This window comes from Antechinus flavipes, chromosome 1, assembly GCF_016432865.1.
Source record: "Antechinus flavipes isolate AdamAnt ecotype Samford, QLD, Australia chromosome 1, AdamAnt_v2, whole genome shotgun sequence".
Classification (NCBI taxonomy): Eukaryota; Metazoa; Chordata; class Mammalia; order Dasyuromorphia; family Dasyuridae; genus Antechinus; species Antechinus flavipes.
The window spans coordinates 26,909,540-26,933,979 of record NC_067398.1 but is presented as its reverse complement, the minus strand read 5'-3'; the positions used below and the strand labels follow the sequence as shown (position 1 = coordinate 26,933,979).

Here is a 24,440-nt window from a genome sequence, read left to right as displayed (position 1 = left end):
GAATTCATTTAGAGACACATCTTTGCAAATGTAACGGACATTGTCCCTTTTCTTTCCCTTTCAACACTAACGTACTCCGTATGAAAAGGGCCATTGGAGATATTCTTTAGCTAAAATTAATTTGATACTTAGCATCACAGGAACTCATTAAAGGGGGAAAATGAATCTTTTTTATAACTAGTATTCCAACATATTTTTCTTTTATTATCTAGATTACTTAATGAAATTTAATTTGATTATTGAAGTATTAATATCTGTTAATTTGCTGTATCTATATCAAGCATGGAGACTAATAAGAGTAATTCAGTTGTAACATTTTTAAAAACATTGTTACTGAGCAGTACAGATGGAACCCCATAGAGGACTTTTATTTAAAGGTATTTTCAAGACACTACTGAGAATGTCAGGAATTATAGCATAATAACTAAAAGTCATGCAGAGAGAAAATAAAACATTATCTGTTTTCTGTAAAATATCAAATAATGGAGATGATTTTAAAAGTCCTAAAATAGGGCTTTCAGGAAGTGGAATTAGATTATAGAATCTATCACAAAAGAGGAAAAAATACTAAAGAGAGTTTGAAATGATATTAATTAAGAAGAGAGTATCTGGAGAAACAGAATTAACTAATTAGAATTCTAATTAAAATTAACTTGGAATAAAATGCTATTGGAAACAAGAAACATTTACAAATGTTAATAGAATAGAATAGAATGCATTGCAGAGTATAATATAACATCACACTGGATTCATAAACTTAAAATAAGATTTTTCTCATAAAATGAACAAAGTCCCTCTGAGCAGTAAACAGGAAATTGGGGTTTGAAATGTTACTGAAGCATTTCATCACTGAAAAGTACCTGAGGTTAGATTCTTAGAGAGTCTAAAAATGATTAAATTTGGAATTATACAAACTATTAAAATGGTGCCTGGAATAATTGGGTAAGTTGCAAAGATGAGAATTTGGTGAAATTTGAAAAAACCCTCTGAATTGATAATTTGTCAGGGTCAAAGGTTTATACAAGAAACAGATGCTATTAGTTTGGAGAAAGTATGGCAGAGATGGTATATCTTCAAGAGATTTTTGATGTTCTGAAGCAAAGGATTATGGAAAAATTCTTTTAATCACTGAGTAATGATAAACTTTTTTTGCTTATATTTATATTGGAATGAGAAAGTTTAGATTTATCTGACAGAAAATATGCTTATCTTTGACTTTTTGATAATTATGTGGTGTAGCACACCCCTCCTATCTTGAATTTTTAACATGTAGGGTAATGCAAATACTCACAGAGGGAAGGATGTAAGTATATTGTCCTTCTAAGGCCAGAATAGGTCAGTGAAAAAAGTGCAGAAAAAAGAATTTTGATATAAAGGATGATGATTTCTATGAACTCCCAAGGGCTATAAGATGTCTGTCTTGATTGAACATTTTATACTTAAAATGAATAGGAAAAGAACTTTGTTTAAATAAACACTATTAATATGTCTATGAAAAGACAGTTTTCAGATAGGACTTGAACCATATTATTCAAAAAATGAACTTTGTTATAAAGACTTAAATAACCTTGCAAACAATGTAGAATGATGCCTTATTATATGGGGGGCAATATTTTAAAGATGCAAAGGAAGTACTTTTCTTTTATTACTGAAGAAACAGAAATATAAAGAAACATAGCTTTGAATACACTAAAGAAACTAGAGGTCTTTATTGAAGAAAGTTATAGGGAATTATTATACAATAGTTCATTTTCATGTAACTATTTTATAACCAAAGTGGGTGAACTTCAAAAAATGAGAAATCTTACAAACATTTGGATCATGAAGTATGACTTTAAAGAAACTGTCGATTTCATAAGGAAGAGTTTGGGACTTGATAATAATAATAGTAGTTACCATTTATATAGTGCTTACCACATGCCAGTCTCTTTACAATTATCTCAAATGATCCTTACAATAACGGCAGGTGCTTTCATCCCCATTTTACAAATGAGGCAATTAGATGCTGATTGGCTTGCCCAAGGTTACACAGCTAGTAAGTGTCAAGGTTGGATTTGAACTCTGGTATTCCTCACTCTATGTTCAGTGTCCTCAATGCCCAACTTTTAAGTGAAAGGTGAATATTGAGTCAGAAGGCTTTTATTTAAGCCATCGAAAGGATAGGAACCAGGAAAAAGATACCCAAGAGAAGAATCTGATATAATCACCTGATTTAGGATCCTGAGGAGAGGGAAGAAGGCAAGGAAGGATGAAATATTGATCTATTGGAAGTATGGCAGATAAATGTTGCCCCTAAAAACTCAGCTAAGTGATTTCATTGATTCAGAAGTGCTACTGCCCTTTGATACCTCCTTAGACATCTTAAGGGCTTGTGATGGCCTTCTTCCACTTCTAGTTTGAGCAAGAAATGTAGAGAGAATTTGTTGGCTGACCCTAGCATCTCTCTGATTGAATAAAGCAGTATCTGGATGAGTTAATAACTCACTAGCTGAGCTCCACCAAGCCACTTCTCTGGCTTAACGGAGATTGCTACTGATATGTAGATACTTTCTAAACACCCTTTGAAAGATGAGTGAAAACTGAAAAAGGTGCTAAAGTCAAGCAGAGAGGAGAAGAAGATTACACAGTTGAAGAACAATAAGGACCAGGAGACATCCAGTGAGCAAAGAAATAGTTTCTTCTAGTTCAGTCCACTTGGACCAGCCCAGAGTCACAAGTTATCCTCAACAAATGGGTTTTCCTCCTCATGTGCCTTCCTGACACGTTTCTTCTACATGTAAAAAATAACATTGAGTACATTGGTGTGAGAGTATGACCCAAATTCATGGATAGATTATATTTTCATTATTTATGCATTTTCGTTACTATTTTGTTATTTGGCCCTTTCAGCTGTACCCAACTCTTCATGACCTCATGGACTATAGTGTCCTTGGGGCTAGCAAAGGTATTACAATGGTTTGCCATTTCCTTCTCCAATAGATTAAAGCCAACAGAGATGATTAAGTTATTGCCCAGATTCACGCAGCCAGTGTCTGAGGTCTGATTTGAACTCAGGAACTTCTGACTGTGAGTCGTAACTATCCCCTGAGCTATCTAGCTGCCTCCCTTATTATTATTTCATTTCCATCTTTAAATAAATGGTTAGTGCTTGAGATTTAAGTATCTTTCTTATGAGTGACTATTTGTATAACTATCATCTAGCAATCCTACAGTTTCACTATTTTTTTTTGTTTGTTTTTGAAGGGGACCTCCATGATGTCTTGACTTGGATTTAAACGAGGCAGAATTGCACTAAATCATCAGCTTCACTCTCTCTTCCAGAAATGCAACGAGACAAAATCTGCCCAGGCTCGAAGCATTCCATAGCACTATTTCAGTCACCTTTACGCCATGGGAATAAATTGTTCTCATCTGCTCATTTTGCTGGGGGAAGCCTTCACATCCTTGGGCAGACATCCCCCACCTCATCAACGGTTTTGAGGTCTGTCTGTCAATCACTCTCACCTTGGTTTAGCTGTCTGCCAGAAATGGTTTCACCGGGTACGGTTGGTCCACAGGCTGCAGCTTCTGGGGGCCACAGGTGGCAATTGGGGGGCTTAAGCGTATTGTTAAGTGATTGATTGCCTGAATGGGATAGTTGTTGACCGAGGCTGAGGAGCTCACATGTTAGCTAGGAGTGTATTTCTCTTCAAAAGGGGACTTAAGACTCTGAGAAAGCTTGAGTGTGACTGTGCAGTGGCAGTCTATCTATCTCTGAGAGTGAAGACCAGCCAGGGGCAGAACAGACTGAAGAGATTAAGAGACTGATTAGGTGTCTACACACTCTGTGCAAAGGATAATAGATATCGGATGACGTGGTAGGAATCCATGTCAAGGGAAACATCCACACCCTCCCCACATTCCCATTACAGAGGTCACCTATTTGTGCAGCTGCATGACCTTCAGTGAGACCTTCAGAAAGAATGGGCCCTGGCATTAGCCTTTCCTCAGCCGCAGCTGCTAAAATCAATTTTATGGAAGAGGAAATGGCCATTTTTTTTAAAACCATGCTCTTCTTCTTTGATTAGAGGTCTGTTGTTTTAAATTCATGTGTTATTTGTTCTGGGTTCGTGTAATGATTCACAAGAATAAGGGCTGAGAGGTTTAAATCATATATTCTAAAATGGGGTAGCAGCCAAGAGAGAAAGGAAGACCAGGGGGTAGAGAGTGAGCATGTCTTCTCCAGGAAGTGAGATTTCAAGACTAGCTTCAGTTGGCTCCATTGCCCAGTCATCATTTTCACCATCACCATAATCATCATTACTCTAAGGTTTAATCCAGGGGTCTTCAAACTATGGCCCATGGGCCAGATGCGGCAGCTGAGGACGATTATCCCCCTCACCCAGGGCTATGAAGTTTCTTTATTTAAAGGCCCACAAAACAAAGTTTTTGTTTGTCCAGCCCTCCAACAGTCTGAGGGACAATGAACTGGCCCCCTATTTAAAAAGTTTGAGGACCCCTGTCTTATCTCTGACTCTCCCTCTCTTCCTTTCCCTCTTTCCCTCCTTCCTCTTTCTTTCTCTCTCTCTTTCTCTTATATATACACACACATACACATATACGTGTATGTATATGTGCATATATGTATACATATATAAATATGCATATATGTAATGATATATACATGTGTATATTTACATAACATGCATATATATAGCTCAAAAGATCAGGCTTTATATATATTATGTACCTACATACATTTATACATATATTATGTATAATTCATATATACATAGAATTATCATATTATCAGTATATACATAATAAATTATGTGTAAAAAGTGCTTTATAAATTTTAAAATGCTAGGTGTCAGTCTTATTAGTTAATGTTTTATTGCTCTTTAACCTTTTCAAATGCTTTTCCATCTGCACTCTCATTTGATCCATACAATTATCTCCTGTGGTAGGAAAATTAATTAGTGTTATTCTATTTTGCAGAGGAAGACACTTGAAGTACAATCTATATAAAGTTATGTTATAAAGTTCAGTGTGAGCTATGTTACAGAGTTCACTTACTCTTCAGGATTCATTGGCAAGCCTACAAATCAAAGCTTAATTTATTGTTTTGCTAATTGTCTAGACTTAAGAAAATGATGGTGATATTAATAATGCAGATAAAATTTTAAAATATATTTTGATGTACTTTTTTTTCAGAGAGTTGGCTGTTAAACAGTTATAATAAAGTATATAATCCAAAACTATTATCTGTGATAAAATGACTGGACTTTTAAGGATTTTATAGGGTAATCTATCCTGATAGATATTGATTTTATACTAAGTTAATATAGGATCAGTCAAATGGAGGATTCTAAAAGTTACACCCAGGTTCAAAGTACACTTCTGTCAGTTAACACAATTCATGAGACCCCACCAGTATCTCTCTTTTACCAGATCAAATCATAGGACAACTTAATTCAAAGCAAAAGGCATTTAATAAAACATCATAGCAAAGAAACCTATGCACCCTTTCCTAAAAATTCTCATATAAAAAGGAACATATGAGAAATATATAGAAAGAGGAGACTGAGAACAAAATAGCCAAGAAAACTCATAGTTATATAGCTGGCTCCCAGCTGGAACTTCTTCTGGCTGCTTTTTCAAAAATCTGATGATGGCACCTGCTGGTATGGTGATGTAAACATCTAGTCTTATTTCCTTCTCTTTCTTTTTAATTACTTCCTGATTTCTCTGCTTAGGTACTGGTACCATCAATTTAATTCAATTCAATAAATGTTTATTAATTAGCTTTTACATCAAAGACACTGTGCTTGGACTGGAGTGGGGGGAGATAGAGAAGTAGTTTCAGATGAAAGAGAAATGACCTTCTGGGAATTTATGTTCCCTTGCTGATTCTTTGCCCAGGTCCTGCCATATGCTGGTTCTCTGCTGAATTTTAGCTACTATATAATCTCTTTCCTTCAAGGAAGTGGTTACAGCTCTTATTATTTTTCTCCCATACAAAAGACCTGAAATGGCCCTGAAAGCAAGTCAAACTCATCAACCTCCATCATTAGGAAAAAAGCCTTAGATCAAGTCTTTTACTTAGCCTCCTTCCTTTGTTTCTTCCAAGTTTTCCTGCTTCTTGGGGAAGATAGAAAAATTGTGATGCTCTGCGTCTAGCACTGAGTTCACAAAAATAATTTTAGAATTTCATTTAATTAGGCAAGAGGGTAAGGTCAAGGTGGATCTGGTAACTTTTGTCCTACAATTTTGCAGGTACCAAAATTGCTATTCTACATACATTAATATTTCATCAATGTAGCTAACTTGTCTTTTGATCTGATATCCATATTTAAAATAACTTACCATATTTCAAAAAGATCTGTAGTTTTATTGTGAGTGGGTAGTCTATAAAATGTTTTAGTTCCAATATCTCGATTCTACAGGTTCATAAGTCTGGCTCCAAATGAATAAATGAATGAAAGAGCAAGCCAATGATTTCATGAATGAATGAAAAATCAACTATTATTTGCTGCTATGTGCCAAGCACTATTCTAAATACTGGGGGTATAAAAACAAAGGGAAAGACATTGCTTATACTAATGGAGCTACATTCTAAAAGGGATACACAAAAATAATATTTTGATTTGCAAAGTTATAGAAATGGTAAGTCGCCCAGAGAAGTTCATCAATATAGTACATTTATTTTATGATGGCACACTTGTCCAGGATCTGGACAATGGATAATGCTCTTGAGCTTTCCCAGTAACCAGAATGAAACAAAGGTGTGCTTGTTCCCATAATTTTTAGCATGATGTTTTCAGTTATATGATCAAAGTTCTTCAATGAAACAAACATGGAATCAAAGTCAGCTACAAAACTGATGGTAAATTCTTCAACTTGAAAAGCTAAAACTAAAGTGGAGAGAAAATTGGTGCATATGATTGTGTATTCAGTGCAGCCTCTGAAGCTGAGATTCAGCAAAGTGCCATTAAGTCATGACAATATTGACTTAATTATTCCTGTAGAAGTAGAAAATGAGAAGAAGAGCAAAGTATGGCTCCTGCTGTAGATAACAAGGTGGCAAGCCAGAAGAAGGTAAGAGAATGAAGTGAATCATATTTAGAAATAGAGTGCTGACCTGAAGTCCCTGAGACTCAAGGTAGGAGCAAGGTAGGAGCTCAGAAGTTGACAAAATTAAGTTCTCTAGGGCAAAGTTTTTTTTAAAATTGTTGGTCACTTAACTAAATGTGGGAGATTGAGAAAAATTTGACAACAGTAAAGGGTTTCCAAACATACAGACCAAAAATTAATTCAAAATCAAATGTGTATTGAATTCCAGGTGTTTATGGCAGCACTTGCCATATTGCATCCTGCAACTTCACTGCAATCTTGGTTCTCAAATATTCTGCCAAGATTTAATTCTTTATGTTAAAAATAAAAAAGTATATTTATCTCATTCCAATAAGCAAATTTGATCTCGCCTTTAATAAATGTTAAAATTATATGTATGTCAAAGAATTATTTTAAATGCATTTCTTCATTATTTGGAAAAATTTGATTTGTGTGCCTATTTTATGTACCTGTAATCACATAAAAATTTCTCTGGGGCAGGGGGGAAGGAAGGAGAGAAGAGGAAGGGTTGCAAGTGGAAAAAGTTTAAGAATTACTGCTCTAGAGCAGGGATGTCAAAGGCAAAACTATTGACTTTGGAACTGAACCAGATTGAAATAAAATTGGAAAATATTTAACAAAATAAATAAAACTACAATATAATATAGATAATGTTAACTTGTGGTTTTCTGAGTGTAAAATCACTTCATCCTGTTTGCTTCCATTTCCTCATTTATAGAATGAGCTGGAGAAGGAAATACTCCAATATCTCAGTCAAGAAAACCCCAAAAGTCATAAAGAGTTGGATGTAACTGAAAAATGACCGAACAACAAAACATTCCCAGCCCTAAATCTATACCTCTCTGGCCTTGTGAATTCCTTTTGTGAAATGGCTGGGTACAAACATAAAATTGGTAAATCTGAAGATTATATACAAATATTAAATTATTTTTCTCTGAGAGATCGATATTTATAAGAGAATTGTCAAATGGTCTCATGTCTCTGCCATGAGCATCTAGGAAGATTCCCTAAGGGTCTTCAGAATCCAAGTGTAGCAATGATTTTTTTTTTTGCCAACAACAATAATTTTTTTTCAAAAATATAGGAGGGGAAGTGGATGTACATTCACCATGAAATAATTAAACAAATGGTGAGGTATAGATATAACTATTCCATAAAAATTGAGAAATATCGAGAATTCAGAGAAACATGAGAAGATTTATATGAACTGACACAGCAAAGAAAGCAGACCCAGGACAACAATACACAATGACTACAATAATAATGTAAATAAAAACAATTATAATAGCCAAATTCACATTCATTACAACTAAAAATCTTGATATCCAAGAACAAATGGTGAATATATTTCTAGCCCTTTCTTAGAGAGATCTATAGGTGTGAAATGAGACACTGTCAGATTCAATTGCCTTTTGGCTTGATTTTAACTCTTTTGTTTGATATGAGGCAAAATTTCAATGAGGTGGCATATTAGGAAATGACTATGATGGAAAATAAAAAATACATAAATAAAACTTTTTTTAAAAAAATCAAATAAGTTTATACCCAAAGTAGTTGCCTGTAATAATTAGCACAAATCACATGAGAACTGATAAAATCAAACTTGAGGGACTTAATTGCTGGCAGGTGTGTAACTCAGACATACTTTTAGTACAGTGGCTTCATGTTCCTGTAAAATTCAAATTCTCCAAAGTAATCCTGCCACTTGCAACACAATAGGTTCCACATGTTGGCAGTTATTGTCATTATCTTATTGAAGAATGAAAAGCAAGCCAAAAGTAAAAGTTCAGGCGGGACCAATTTTATGTTTAAGGTTCTTTTTCTTCATTTCCTATTGTGATAACACAGAAGAATTCTCCAAATTGTCTCTTTTTCTCAGTTTTTCTATGTCTCTGTCTCTCTCTCTGTTCCTGTCTCAGCCTCTCCCTATCTCTGTCTGTCCTTCTCTCCATCTCCCCCTCCATTCCCTCCCACTTTCCCTCTCTCCCTGTCTTTGTCTCTCTCCTCCCAATGAGAGAATTCTTTCTCTCAGTCCTGATATACAATCACCTATAGATATTTTCTCCAATTTCTGTTTCTCTACAATAAAAATGAACTTTCTACATGCAAGTTACCATGCTAAATTCTGAGGACACAGTGCCAAAATTACATTGGTCCTGTTCTCCTGGAGCATATATTCTATCAGGAGTATACATCAAGCTTAAGTAGAATGCAAAGTAACTAGAGAAATGAGAAAATAACTAACTAGACAAGAGTTTTATTCAAAGATTTTCCTGGGAAAAAACTGTGGATAGCAGCAACCAGCCAAGAGAGGAAAGAGTCCACTGCCAGTACAAGACCTGGCCCATTTGGGTCCCAATTCTTTGCAAGAGGAGTACAGGGAGGGGATCTGAGCCATGGGTTGCATTTAGAACAATGATGACTTTTATGATCTCATTTAGGAGGCTCTGCAATGTTCCAATATTTGATGAAATCAGCACAATGCTATCCACAAACAGGAGCAGCTGGAAGACCTTCCCGCCTTTAGGGAATCATTTTTCCATTTGTTCTCTGTGCTGACATCTTTCATGTGGGCAATGAAGACTTTTTAGGAGCAGATATCTCCCTGTTTTCTGCTTTGCCCGATATTAATGGTCAGCTCTCATGATCTGAACTTTGACTCCCCTTAGCCACCCACAGTAATGGTCATCCCCTTGGCTCTCATCATGAATATTCTACCCCTGTGATCCAGAACTCTAAATTCCCCTCTCTATTCTTCCATCTCCTCATGTATTGTTGCTCTTCACCTTGGCCTCCCATCCACCTGCACTCCATCTCTTCCCCCAAAGAAATGATTTCCCTTGGCTCCTTCACAACATCCTCTTTACTTTCTTATCTCCTTGTCCTATTGCCTCCACCTTCTGCCTAATTTCTTCCTAGATTTATACTGCTGACCATGCCCAGAGGAACTTTCACAATCACTAATCAGATCCACTACAAATTTCCATTATCTTATCTAAAGGCAGATGAATGGCAAAGTGGATAGGACTTGGAGCCTGAGTTCAAATCCAACTTCGGCTACTTCTAAGCCATGTGACTCTGGGCAGTTGGATGTGACTGAAAAAATGACTGAACAAAATTTCCAGCCCTAAATCTATAGTTCTATGGCCCTATGAATTCCTTTTGCAAAATGACTAGGTACAAGCATAAAATGGGTAAATCTGGGGATTATGTAAAAACATTAAATTATTTTTTCTCTGAGAGAGTGATGTTTCTAAAAATTGTCAAATGGTCTCATTTCTCTGCTATGAGCATGTAGGAAGATTCTTTGAGGGTTTTTTTGATACTTGCTTTTTTTTATCTAGCTTTTTATTGACAAAACATTGCATGGGTAATTTTTCAACTTGAGTTTCTTTAGAATCAAACTATGTGTCTCTTAGCATTCATTGTTTCAAATTAATATTGAATTGAGGATTCTGTTTATATGATAGGGAGAAGTTTTCAAATCCCATGTATGTTTAAGTGATGATGTTTCCCACTGCCCACTTTTCTATCACACTATGCAGTACATAAGCTCATATGACATGCTAATCTTGCTTGGTATAAATCATGAAGATGAACAGCTTGATCAAAGGGGAAGTATGGTTAGTATTATAGCCTCTTCCAAGAGCTGCATTAAGACATGTTTATCCTTTAGGTTTGAAGGAGGTGCCAAAGTGCATTATTCCAGTGAAAAGGGTGAAAAAATCTTCATCATTTCTATGTTTGGCCTGGGTAATGCTGTAGATTTTCAGGTCTTTGTAGCCAAGTCAAAGTCAATGCTGTGTGCTTTTACATGAATTATGACTGCTGATTCCTTGAAATAAAGAACAAAAAAAAAAAATATTACAACAGGTGGTGGAAGGGAAGACAGTCTTCCCAGCACCCACTTCCTGTTATTTCTCAAGAGTCTATTTGAAGTTCAACATGCTCTACTTTGACCTAGCCCCCACTTCCACTACATTAATGCTACAACTGCTATCATATGGGAGCAAGGGGATGTATCCATGATGATTATTTGGCATTTTAAAAGTTCCCATATTCCAAAAAAAATGCTTTAGGGTATCTCTGATTCTGTTACATGATCAGTGAAAATGACACAAAATATGTTAGATTAAAATTAGATGGAAGACATAGGAAAGTGTGAAGAAATCAGTTGTTAAGAAACTAAAAATGCCTTCCTAAAAGAAACTTGAACACTGAGAGGAAATAGAATGTAATGAAAATTTTTGTACATTTTCCTAAATATAGAAGTCTTACCTCTTATTTGCCTTTAAGACTGGGACCTAAGGGGGGAAAACTGGTCAAATGTCAATAATATTTTACTCAATACTTCTTATTTTTAGAGAAAAAGGTCTCACAGATGCTTTGTGTTTTACATCTCAGACAGCTGTTTATCTTCTCATTATATCCCTCCCACAGAATCTCCTTTAAAAAGGAACAGCAAAGAAAAACTCAACAAATGCACAGTATTCCAATAACTTAATAAATCAACAAGAAGTTATTAAGCATCATTTATATGACGATCACTAGAATAAGTGCTGAGAAAACAAAGGCAAAAAATAAAGCAATCCCTACTGTTAAGAGTAAGGATTCCTAACTCCTAATCCATGATCCTTCCTCTAGCTTTTGTTTGCTCCCATAAACCTCGAAACCTATTTCAATAATATACTGTTAAGCCCCTAATTCTTGTTCTCCAGTCAATTGAAAAGCATTTCTTTGAGCAGAAGCAGGAGATCATTATACAGGGCAACAACAAGATTCTACGAAGATCAATTCTGATGGATGTGGCTTTTGTCAACAATGAGATAATTCAGGCCAGTTCCAATGGTTTTGGGATGAAGAGAGCTGTCTGCATCCAGAGAAAGGAGTGTAGGAACTGAATATGGATTATGACATACCATTTTCACTCTTTTTGTTGTGGTTTGCTTGCATTTTGTTTTCTTTCTCATTTTTTTTTTCCTTTTTGATCAGATTCTTCTTGTGCAGTAAGATAACTGTATAAATATGTATACATATATTTTAACATGTTTAACATATATTGGATTACTTGCCATCTAGAGGACAGGGTGGGGGGAAGAAGGGGAAAATCTGGAATATAAGGTTTTGCAAGGGTCAATGTTGAAAAATTATCCATGTGTGTGTTTTGAAAATGAAAAGCTTTAATAAGAAACATTTCTTAATCATCAGCTTATAGATGAGGCATTATAGTAAGCACTGGTTATATAAAGGCCAAAAAAATAAAAAGGTGAAAATCTCTACTCTTAAGAAAGTTATATTCCATAGATATACTTCCCCATCTTTCTCCCAAGAAGAAAATGAGCTTCCTTGTCAGTCTTCTGGAATAAAGATTGGATATTACAAATTATCCATGCTGTAGTTTCTATTCAGGTTGTTTTCATTTTTCCTGAGTCTGTATCAATCCATACCAGTCTTCCATCATTTCTCTAAATTCCTTCCCATCATCATTTCTTACTGTTAAAAGCATCCTGTTACATTTTAAAGTGGTGATTCATTTAGTTATCTCTATCATTTAATTATTCTCTAATCTATGTTTTAGTTTAATTTAGTTATTCTCTAATCTATGTGCAAATTATTGTGTATGAGATCCAGTTTTTTTGTCATCACCCTCCTTGGATATCAAGAAAAATAAACACATAAATAAACAATAGTTCATTATTATAGTTTAGGCTTCAATTCTTCATTTGGTTTTGAACTCCTACATTGCCTTGGTGAGCAAATTAAAATAATCAGAATGGGTTCTTTTTCATGGTCTTCCCAAGGATCTCATCTTAAGAAAGACAGGCTGTATCAAAGATATAGTAGATACGTCTGCAGCTCTGAAGAAGAACCAAACTGATGGATCACATAGTTCAAATGCTCCTGTCCTAAGCAGTTCAAAAATATCCCTCCAAGTTTCCCTTTTGAGAATGTAAACACTTGTGGTGTGGAGAGACATGGCCCTGGGGTGATCCAAAAAAATAAGTTGGAATGTCTCTGGAGTGGAGCAGTATCTTTGTAAACTAGTAAAGTCACATGTCAACCACATGGGACCATATTAACCCAATCTAATTATTCAGCAAAATTTGTTTAAAGGCGTCTTAGGAATTTGGACAACTATTTACACTTCTAGTTTTCTTGCATTTCAAGAGATCTTTCCCCCTCTAGGATCTCAAAGCATTCTATAAATACAAAGTCTGCTGAGCTGGACTTCTACATTATGCAGTACCTGTGGGAAGGGCCAGGCTCAGAATTTCTATTTCAGATAGGCTAGCGATGAGTCAGCACATTGCTTAAATAAAAGCAGAAATGAGTAAATTCTTCCTGACCAGGAATGAAAGCTTGTCTCAACTGAGACAAAACTGCAGTTAATTAATGTGAATGTAGAGGGCATTTGATGAGCAACATTCCCGACTCATGAAGTTCTGCCATCTTGATTTTTCCGGGTGAAACTGCTTGTTTTGGGTCAGAATGAAGGAAAGAAGGAGCCTGGTTTATTCCTAATTCAAAAGAGAAGAATTGAGCTTCCACTCAAATAGGATGTCCATGTCTAAACAAGGAAAGGAGGGACCTTCCAGGTCATCTGGATTAACATCTCTGATAGTCCCAGTTTGGGACACAACAGGAGTTGATCTTTGGAAATAATTAATATTCTGGTAAGAAAGCAGATGAAATTTAACATGTATTGGTCAAGCTGCCATCTGGGGGAAGGGGTGGGGAGAAGGAGGGGAAAAGTTGGAACAAAAGGTCTTGCAATTGTCAATGCTGAAAAATCACTCATGCATATATCTCGTAAATAAAAAGCTATAATAAAAAAAGAAAGCAGATGAAGATGGAATACAATGTTCTAAGCCACAGCGCCTGACATGAAAGACAGTGTGGCTGGATCTGAGCATGAATCTGGATTGGGATAATTAACATCCAGCTTTGAGACTCCAAACAAGCCATTTAGTTTTTCAGATGCTCACCATCTTTTCTATAAAATAAAGATGCTAATAATACTTTTGTATTATATATTATTGTATATATTGCTATATATATATTATATAGTATATGATACTGTATATATTAATACCCTGTGAAGGGGAGGGCTTCATTTTTCACTCCCTACCAAACCTATATGAATTCATTTAACAATCATTCAACCAGAATGTACCAAGGGCCTAGTATTTGCTAAAGACTGAGGACATAAAGCCCCATGTCCCAAAGCCCTGTCCTGGAGGAGCTTACATTGGTGGGGTGGTTGCAGGAGAAGGAAGAGGGATTGCAGCACAATCACAAAATAATTAATAAGCAACAATTGCTAAGGGGATCCAGAACAAAAACAGCCTAGAGGAATAAAGGTGGGCTTTTTATGCACAAGGTGACTCTGGAATTGAGCTTTGAAAGAGAGCTAGTTTATGAGGAATGGAGAGAGGATTAAATTCTAGGCACAGGGGATTGAGCTGTGCAAAGATTCCATCTCTTCTGGCATATGAAATACTGTGACATACTGGTAGATGTTTAATAAGTTTGTCTCAGAAAATGCTCGAGATCACAGCTAATATGTGTCATAAGCATACCTGTAGAACCCAGGGCTTCGTAGGCCCCTCTCTCCACTAGGCCATGACGTCTCATTTTACCTCTCCATGTATAAAGTCAATAGGATCTCGTGACTTACTCTAAAATCCCTGAGAACTGAAGAGCTTTAAGCAAATGTAATAACATTCCCAAGCCACATACTTTAAATTCAAGGGCCATCCCCATCTACCCACAAAGGGCCTAAAGGAACAAGAGGCAACAGGGAATAGAAGCCCTGCTAATTAGCAAAGAAACAACCACTAAAAAATACCCTTTGCCCATTCCAAAGACCACAATGCAGCCAACCAGTCATATTTCATCTTTAAAAACCCTGCCTCCAAAGAGTATTTAATCTTGAGAGGAAGACAGGGTCATTTGCATGAATCGGTGTAAGCCCAAGACAGTAGTTTATTTGTTGGGTGAGTGACACATGAGAAATGGTGGAGAGATTTGTTTTCTGTAGCAGCAGGAGCAGCCAACTGGCAACTTGCCTAAAGCAAATGACCAAGAAACAACCAGATCTGTGTGAAACTTTCTGAGAAAGTGTAGGGTGGGAGGGAGATGAAGGAGAGGGAGTAAGCACACTAGAGAATTAAGTGTCCGGGAAAACAGGGTTCTTGAGAGGTGAAAAAAAAAAAAAGCTTTGAGAAATATACAGACCCCTTGGGGTGATAAAAAGATCCCTAATTCTAAAATCAGAAGTCTGGGGTCTAAATCCCACTTCTGACACTGATGATGACTTGGGGAAAGATATTTAACATCCATGAAACTCATTTTCCTCATGTTCTCATCACTGGTCTAGATATGATTTTTGAGATTGCTTCTAGTACTAGACTTGTGATCCTAGGATTTAAAAAAGGAGAACTTAGACTATAATCATTGGGGTCCCTTCCAATTCTAGGTCTGTAAAATGATCTATAAAATGAGAGGGTTGGATTTAAGGTCCTCTGATCCTTTGCACCTCCCTGCTCCCAATAGTCAAGGCTATCCCTTTTTCAAGTGCTAGCTTTCTTGCATTTCCCATTCCTCAGATTTCAAGCAATGACTTTGGGAAAGTCAGCAGCAAAATGGGACATACTGAAAAGATGGGAATGTTTTAGTTGTCTGTGGCAACATGAGCTATGGGGAACTCTGGAAGTTCTGGTCTTTGTGGCTTTCAAAGTAAAGACCAAAAGCCAAAGCACAGGGAACCCACCAAATTCGGTTAAATGATGCTCAGAGAGAAGACTCACCTAAATCTGTCTGATAGAAACATCTTCTGATAGAAGTGAAGACTCTGGAGAGCTTAGGGTGCTCCGCCCCAGCTGGCAAGTATAACAATACTTACCACAAAACAGGCAAAGCCACAGAGTTATTTAATGGGATTTGGGATTGTGTGTATTTATGGAGGATGGGATGGGGAGGAATTGGTCATATGAAGAGGTTTTTCTATTCTCAGGACATGAAAGAAAGAACTATGAAATAAGCTTTGACAACTTTAATGTCACAAGAACTAAACATCATCTGCAGTCCTGATGGCTTGAAAACCCATCTCTCCAGATGCATTCTAAATCTGGCTCCTGCCAAAGCCTTAAAGGAATGTTTTCTCTTAAGGTTTACTCAATCTTTAACCATATTTTTTTTAAAAAATTAGTTTCCTAAGCCCCAGTAAGAGAATGAACTCTTTTGGTAAAGAGGAATCAGTTGAGTTGTAGTTCCTGAAAGATATACAAAAGTTGGTTTGAGGTTTCCCCTAGAAAGTTCACACAAAGCAAATGTTGATTTTCCTCATTGACTGTGGTACCTAGCTATTCTGTATTTTCTTTTGTTTCCTGGGTTGCCATGGCCAAAGCATTCATCACCAAATGACCAGCCTGCTGGTCATGAGCCTTGCTATACTCAGCTAAGCTGGTCTTTGGAAAGCAGACCTTGTTGCTAAGACTCCTAATAAGGGCGTTTACTTCAGGGTAAAAGCTGCCAGATCTGGTGGCCTGTTAGCATTGTCTTCAAGAACAAATGTTGTTGAATAGGTTCAGTCATGGATTATTACGTTCTCTGAAAAAAATTAAAAATGGATGTCACCTAAAGGGCAAAGGGGAGGTCCAAAGTAGATATGAGCAGATTGTTAGATACAACAAACCAAGAAACATGAAGGAGAACTGAAACAAAGTCATCAAAAAATGTAAAAATTTAAAAAAAATAGACTGGTCACGTGACATGGATGAAATATAACTGATAGATAGCACATATACTCCATTGTCAAGATGACAAAAGAAGGCTGCTAATATATGGCCTCATCATGGCAAATTTATGGAATGATTTGGATGTGAATAACAATGAAAAACATAGATTAATGATGATCTGCACCAATGGGGAGAAGATCATCCACAATGAAAATATCAACGATTCATTAGCATTTGGGGGTCTTCTCAGTGGAAAACTGGTCATATGAAGAGTTTTTTTTTCTATTCTCAGGACATGAAAGAAAGAACTATGAAATAAGCTTTGACAACTCTACTGTCATAAGAACTTAATCATGAGTTTGGAGAAGTTCTCGATTATGGTTTGTCACGTGGAATTAAGCTAGACTTTCTATAACCTGTGATCCTAAGAAACATGGGAAGTTGGACAAAATGAGAACTGCATGGAGACACAGTACCTTCAGTGCCCAAGGGAGTGTAAGGAGAAGAAAATTGGCTATTGATTGGAATTGGATTTGGAATGCTAGGGTGAATAATTATAAACTGAGATGATGAGTTTGAGTTAGGAACTGTTGAGTGATTTTGTCATCTTAGAGCACTTTGTGATAATAGTCTGCAGTTGATGACATCAGAAAATGGCAGATTGCCTAAACACTCCTACATCTCCAACTATGCCCAACTATTTCTTTAAACACACACACACACACACACACACACACACACACACACATCTGGTTTTGCATGTTTTTCTTTCCCAATGAAGCTTCTTTCACCCCAGATTCCACAACATCATGTAGAGATGGTCTCATATTGAAGTCATCATGACCATTTGGTTTGCAGACTGAGTCACCTTAGGTCTTTACTTATACAGTTTGGGAAGACAGAATTGAGGGAGCTTAGAATCAACAGGAAAAGTGAATAGTTTTTAATTCATCTGCTCTGAATTTCAGTATCTATGCTGTTTTTTCTTTGTCAGAACTGACAATCCACCTCCAAGCTTAAAGGAAGTTGTTGTGATATAGTACAAGCTCTGTGAGGAAAGAAAGAAAAAAGAGAGAAGAGAGAGAAGAGAGAGAGAAGAGAGAGAAGAGAGGAGAGAAGAGAGAGAAGAGAGAGAAGAGAGAGAAGAGAGAGAAGAGAGGAGAGAAGAGAGAGAAGAGAGAGAAGAGAGAGAAGAGAGAGAAGAGAGAGAAGAGAGAGAAGAGAGAGAAGAGAGAGAAGAGAGAGAAGAGAGAGAAGAGAGAGAAGAGAGAGAAGAGAGAGAAGAGAGAGAAAGCAAAATTAAAGCTCCCTGCTTTAGTTCATTGTATAACTATCTTTCATCTATTCTGGATATGTCTTCAATGAATTTGATTACTTGCATTTTTGTCCTTTGTGGGATCCTTGAGGGCAAAGACCATGTTGATCTTTCTTGGTATTCCCAGTGCTTCTATCTTCAGTAATCTGGTCCTCATTTGTTAGCCTTGTTTCACTCAGGTTTGCTCTTTGTCCATACCTGCTGAGTTTCCTCCAGAGCTGTACATCTTTCAAGTATAACTGGATTTCCTTTTATCCATCATTGTACACACATTTCATGAACCAATGGAGAGTAGAATCATCTCTGCAAAATATGTGTTTCAACCAGAATGTAGGAACCCCATCGGCTGCGTTAAGAGGCCAGAGTTAGGTTAGATGAAAGTTGACAATTGTTGGGGAATCTTTACAAGCCCCTTTCTCATGTCAGGAAGTGAATGATTGGGTCCTTTTAAAGTACTATTAAGATATTAATAGGGGGCTGCCTAATCCCACTGCCTCTTCAATCTGGTGAGAAAACAATCCTATGGCCAGTGTCACCTGTGGGCAGGATTCTGACTATAGCTCCCAGTGTATCCACACCTGCTTCATCACTTGCCTATAGCCACAGGACTTTGAAGTAGGTAAGAATGGTAAAACTTTATGGGTGAAATCTTTCGACTCATGCATTAATTGGGTTTAAATGAGGATACTTGCATGAAGTCATTGGTCTCACATGCTCTTCCAAAGTCACTGGAGTTCAATGACGAGACAAAAGTCAAGGTGATTGACTGACAGGATGCAGTGGATGACATGGTGTCTGTTGAATATGCTACACCTTTTTGGAGCACAGGTGAGAGTTGGGAGGATCGGATGGATGCCAAAAAAGCAGCCCTGAAAAGCTCAGACTAGAGGTACTAGTCTTCTCTCAATAAATAAATTAAATTGAAAAGTCTCCAAGCCAAAATTAAAGTGGAAGAGAGCTGATGAGCAATTTTTTGTTCACAGATGATTATGCATTCAATACTGAAGCTAAGATACAGCACAGTATGGATTGATTCTCTGCCATCTGTACTAATATTGATAATTGACAACATGGGTTCTCCACCAACCTGCACTATACCATCTCTATGTAGAACTATCAATTATGGAGAAATATTTAATGCTGTGAATAAGTTTACTAACCTTGGCAGTCGACTTTCAGGGAGATACTCATAGACAAAGCTCTGACCCATAGCCAGAGCTAGCTCATTGCTTGGGAGACTGAAGGAAAGTGTGAGAGAAAAGAGCTATTAGACTGCCTATCAACTGAAGATCTGTAGGTCTATTGTACTGATCTTATTGTTGTATGCCCATGAAACCTGGTCAGCCTACCAGCGCCAAACCAGAACATTGAGCTGCTACTGTTTGAAATGTCTTAGAAAAATTCTGAAGTTCACCTAGTGAGACAACATACTAGACGTGGAGATCCTCTCTCAAGCTGAACTTGCAAGCATTCAAATTCTACTGCAGAGAGCACAACGCCAATGGAGCAGCCCCACTGGGGCCAAGCATAGGTTTTCCCAGACGACTATTTAATGAAGAATTCACACAAGGCAAGCACCCACATGGAGGACAGAAGAAAGGGTGCAAGGACATTCTCAAGGAGTCTCTGATAGATACTTTGGAATCATTTAGGAGACATGGGAGTATCTACTATCTACAAATACTCTGCTGGGCACTGGAGATATAAAGACAAAAATTTAAAACTGACACTGCATTCAAGGATAACTGACAATACAATAGGATGTGCTAGAAAGACTGGGGGGAAGCTCCACCTAAACTGGGTGAATGCAACATGGATATTGATTACATAATTACAATTATAATAATTGTAATTATTACAATTATTATTGTAATATTTACAATATAAATTACAATATAATAAATTGCATCTAAGATAATTACAATAATTAATTATTTATTTTAAACAAATACATTATGTAATTATAAATAAATTCCTATTGAAATAATTACAATATAAAATTTGAGGCAGGGAGAACACTCATCAGATCAAGAAATTCATTAAAAAAGTGGCATCTGAACTGAACCCGGAAAGAGGCAAAGGTGAACAAGACAGTGTACAACAGATATAGGGAACTGCTGTGCAAAGACAAGGAAGTGAGAGATGAGTTTGAAGAGCAGCAAATGAGCCAATTGGTCTGGATCATAATGAGGGTAAAGGAAAGAAATGTGGAATTTGTCACAAAATGTAGGCAGGAGTGGAGAAGAGAAAAAAGGAGAGAGGAGGGAAGAAGAAAAGAAAGGAGGAGAGATCTTGGCAAAAGGAAAAGAAAGAAGAAGGGAAGAAAAAAGGAAAGGAAGTAAAGGAGAAAAGAAATAAAAAAACAAAAGAAAGGAAGAAAAAGGAAGCAAGGGGAAGGAAAGGAAGGAAGAAAAAAAGAAAAAAGTGACCCCTACATAATGATAAGCTTGCCCTAAAGATGAGATATGAAAAGGCACCTCTCTCCTTAATTTGAAAAGGTAAGGAAATAGGATGCAGAACATTGTATATATAATCAGATTTTATTAATGTATTCATTAGATTTGCTTAAGTGCTTTTTAAAAAAATAAAGTCTCATTTATTCTTTGTTACAAGGAATGGCTTACTAAATGGGGAAGGAGCAAGGGATATATTTGTAAATGATAGCGATGTAAAAAACAAAGACATTCCCCAAAAGATTTTTAATATCTTCTCCCCTCCAAGTACTGAAATAATATACTTAGTGGAATTGGACTCCAATAGACACCTCTCGGGGGAGAGCTGGGAGGAATTAACGATAGATTGGTCAATGCCTTGAAAATAAATCTCCATCAAGCCCTTTTGCTAAAACAGGAAATTAATTAGTTTGCTGTTGGTTTTCTTTTTTATCAGAACAGAGAAAGATTCAATAGAACATTGGAACTTTTTGTCTTTCTAGATTAGATTTCTCTCCCATCAGGTCATCTGAGACTGGAAAGTATGATTTAGAACCAATCATTATTGCAATGACTTCTTTTAAGTAAAAGAATCAAAATTCTGGGCAAATATTTCACTTTACAATCACTTGATACATCTGAGGTATAATCGTGCATATGTAATTATCAAGATTAAAGCCTCCTGGGATATTATTTTAAGTATTTCATTAAATTCATGGATTGGTTCCCAAAGCTCTTGTAACAGTGGACAGGGCCAAATTACAGAATGCACATTCTTTTAAGAGCTGGCTAAGTGAATTTACCATTCATTAAAAGTTACCTAAGGAACCCCAGAGGTTGATGGAGGAAGCCAGGATCAATTGGCACAGTCTCCAGAAGGTATTCATAAACCTTCTCTCCCCTAAACTTTCCTAGGACTGCTGAGAGCATCACCCTCTCTTCAGTCAGTATTTTTTCAAGCACAGCATCATTTACAGAAGCATTTGTTTCTCCCTCACTTCCACCTCCAATCAGTTGCAAATTCTATGTCCATAAAATTTCTTGGTTCCAATCCCTTTTCTCCACTCACACAGCTACTGCAGTAGATCAGAACTTTATCATCTCTTCCCCACACTTTATTATAATAGTCCTCAATGACTATTGAGTTTCCTACCAGTTCTGAAATTCAGTACCTAGCAAGTATATCTCTGGTCTCACCCTCTCAGAGCAAGGTTGGCTACAGTATCACCCCTTCAGAGACCTAGGGGTACACCGGTGGGATTAGAGTGTCCCCTTTTTAATACTGTTGACTTAAGCCCTCATTCAGGATTTGTCAACTCTGCTATTAGCCCCCAGCTAACTCCAATAGAAATGGAGGCTACTAAACAGTATTTAAGATCCAAGTTCCTTTTAACACATTAATGTTAATCAGCTTTTACAAAGATGTATTTACTTCCAAAACATAACAACAGAAATCATTACTTTCGTCTCTGAAGAGAATTTCTACTTAGAATGGAACCTACCATGTTTACATCCAAATGCAGCAATTCCTCTCAGTTAGTTCAGGGCTGGGTTCCAAAGATTTCTCTTTGCTTCTAGATTAATTTCCTTCATCTAAAATGAAAGAACAAATATTATAACAAAATACTAGGGGCTGTGTTCATGGACCACATGTTGAATTTGGAGAGAAAAAATCCAAGATTTTTTGTCTTATAACAGGGATGTCAAACACACGGCCCACAATGTTCCCAGTGCAGCTAGAAACCAATTAAAATATAATTGGGAAATATTTAACATGATAAAAAATACAATAGAACACAGACAATGTTAATATGTTGTTTTTTAAATCAATGTGCAGCTCACAGGGATCTTTATATATTATTTAGTGGCCTCCATTTCTACTGGAGTTTACCTCTGCTGTCTTAAGACATTCTATTTTGCCAGCTGCCATTATTATCCAGGACTAAGTCAGATAAATGAAGAAGACCAAACTGAGAGATGAAGCTAAATGAAGCAAGAAAGGATGAAGCTCACTCATGCTTCTTGTAAAGGCATCTTCATTTTTTGCTACATGGCACAACCAAAGAAGCTGTTCACCACATGGTTAACAGAATCATAAAAGTTCCAGTAATGGCTGTCTGCAAATGCTACAAAGTCTCTCCAAAGGGCTTCCATTCCATATCCTTGTGACTTCCCCAGAATCAGGTTCCCCACCATTCTCTGTAGGGAGAACTGCACTCTGCTGATGCTCGTAGAACTAGACTCATTGACCAGTTTTCCATTAGCCATTGGCCAGTCCGCTGGTAGATCTAGAAGTCCTGCTCATTGGACTTTCGACATCCCCTTTCCAATCCATTCATCCAGAAGCCAAAAAGAAAATCTTCTTAAAGACTAGGTCACTGCTCTGCTGGAGAATTTCACCAATTCCCTATTAGTTCTAGGATAAAATACAAATGCCATAGCTTTGCATTTAAAGTCTGGTTCTGCGCAACTTTCTAGAATGAGTATATGTTAATTTATTGCCCTTCATATGCTTGTCATCCTCTAAATGCAGTATTCCTTTTTGTATCTCCATGTTTTTCTTCTCTCTGCCTCTGTTTCTCTCTGGGTGTTTTTCTCTCTCTGTCTCCCTGTGTCTTTGTGTGTTTGTCTGTCTCTTTCTGTATTTTCTGTCTCTCTATTTGTCCCTATTTCTGTGTGTCTTTCTGTCTCTCTGTGTCTCTATTTTTCTGTCTCTGTGTGTCTTTCTGTCTCTTGATATATCTTTGAGCATGAGTCTGTCTATTGTGTCTCTATCTCTGTCTCTTTATATTTCTCTCTCTCTCTCTCATATACACAAAACATTACACACACACACACACACACACACACACACACACACACACACACACACACACACACACACACACACGTCTAGAATGAATTCTCTCCTTACCTCTGCTTTGAAGTCCAACTCCAGCGCCCACTCACAGGAAGCCTTCCTTGACCACCCAATTGTGAATGTTTTCTTCTGGTGTTGTTCAATTCTGCAAATTATAATCTTTATCAAATAAACTCTACAACTTCTGATAGCTCTGTTAAGAAGTTTCTTCAAGCATCAAACCTCAGCCTTATAATGCCCATTCTCCTTCCTATTCTCCTACTTCCTTCCCCTTCTCCACCTGAAATCTCTTAAAGTAATCAATCAGCCAATAAACAAGCATCTACTGAGCTCTTGTGCTGTTCCAGCACTGGGTGATAAAGATATAAAGAATGTAATACAGTCCAGTTACACAATCTAATCTAATGGGGAAGACATTAATCACCTAGATGTCTATAGAGCATCAATAAAATCAATAAATAAAAATCTATACAAAGTAGTTAAATATATGGTAGCTTTGATTCTCAGCAATATAATGATCCAAGACAATCCCAAAGGACTAATGTTGAAGCATACTATCTGCTTCCAAAGAAAGAATTGACATTGATTGAATACAGACTGAAGCTTGCTATTTTTACTTTATTTCATTCATCTTTTCCTTTCATTTGAATCTTTTTGTACAAAATGTACAATGACCTTTTTGTACAAAATGAGTAATATGGAAATTTTTTAAATAATTGCAAATGTAGAAGCTATATCTGATTAAGTTACCATCTTAGGAAGAGGGAAAGGGAGGAAGGGAAAGACTTTGGAACTCAAAATTTTAAATAAAAGTGATTTTTAAAAGTATAGTAGTTGGGGCAGCTGGGTGGCACAATGGATAGAGCACCGGCTCTGAAGTCAGGAGGACCTGAGTTCAAATTTGGCCTCAGACAGTTAAAACTTCTTAGCTGTGTGATCCTGGGCAAGTCACTTGACCCCAGTTGCCTCAGGGGGGGAAA

General features: G+C 36.8%; 1 long non-coding RNA gene across 1 annotated transcript; it reads right to left on the bottom strand.

Moving 5' to 3' along the window:
- Positions 1–8,290: 8,290 nt before the first annotated feature.
- LOC127547868 (uncharacterized) lies at positions 8,291–23,676 on the bottom strand. Its single transcript, XR_007950286.1, has 3 exons — positions 23,515–23,676; positions 22,103–22,193; positions 8,291–10,948 (listed from the first exon to the last, which is right to left on the bottom strand). It is a non-coding gene; the product is annotated as an uncharacterized LOC127547868 (long non-coding RNA).
- Positions 23,677–24,440: the final 764 nt, after the last annotated feature.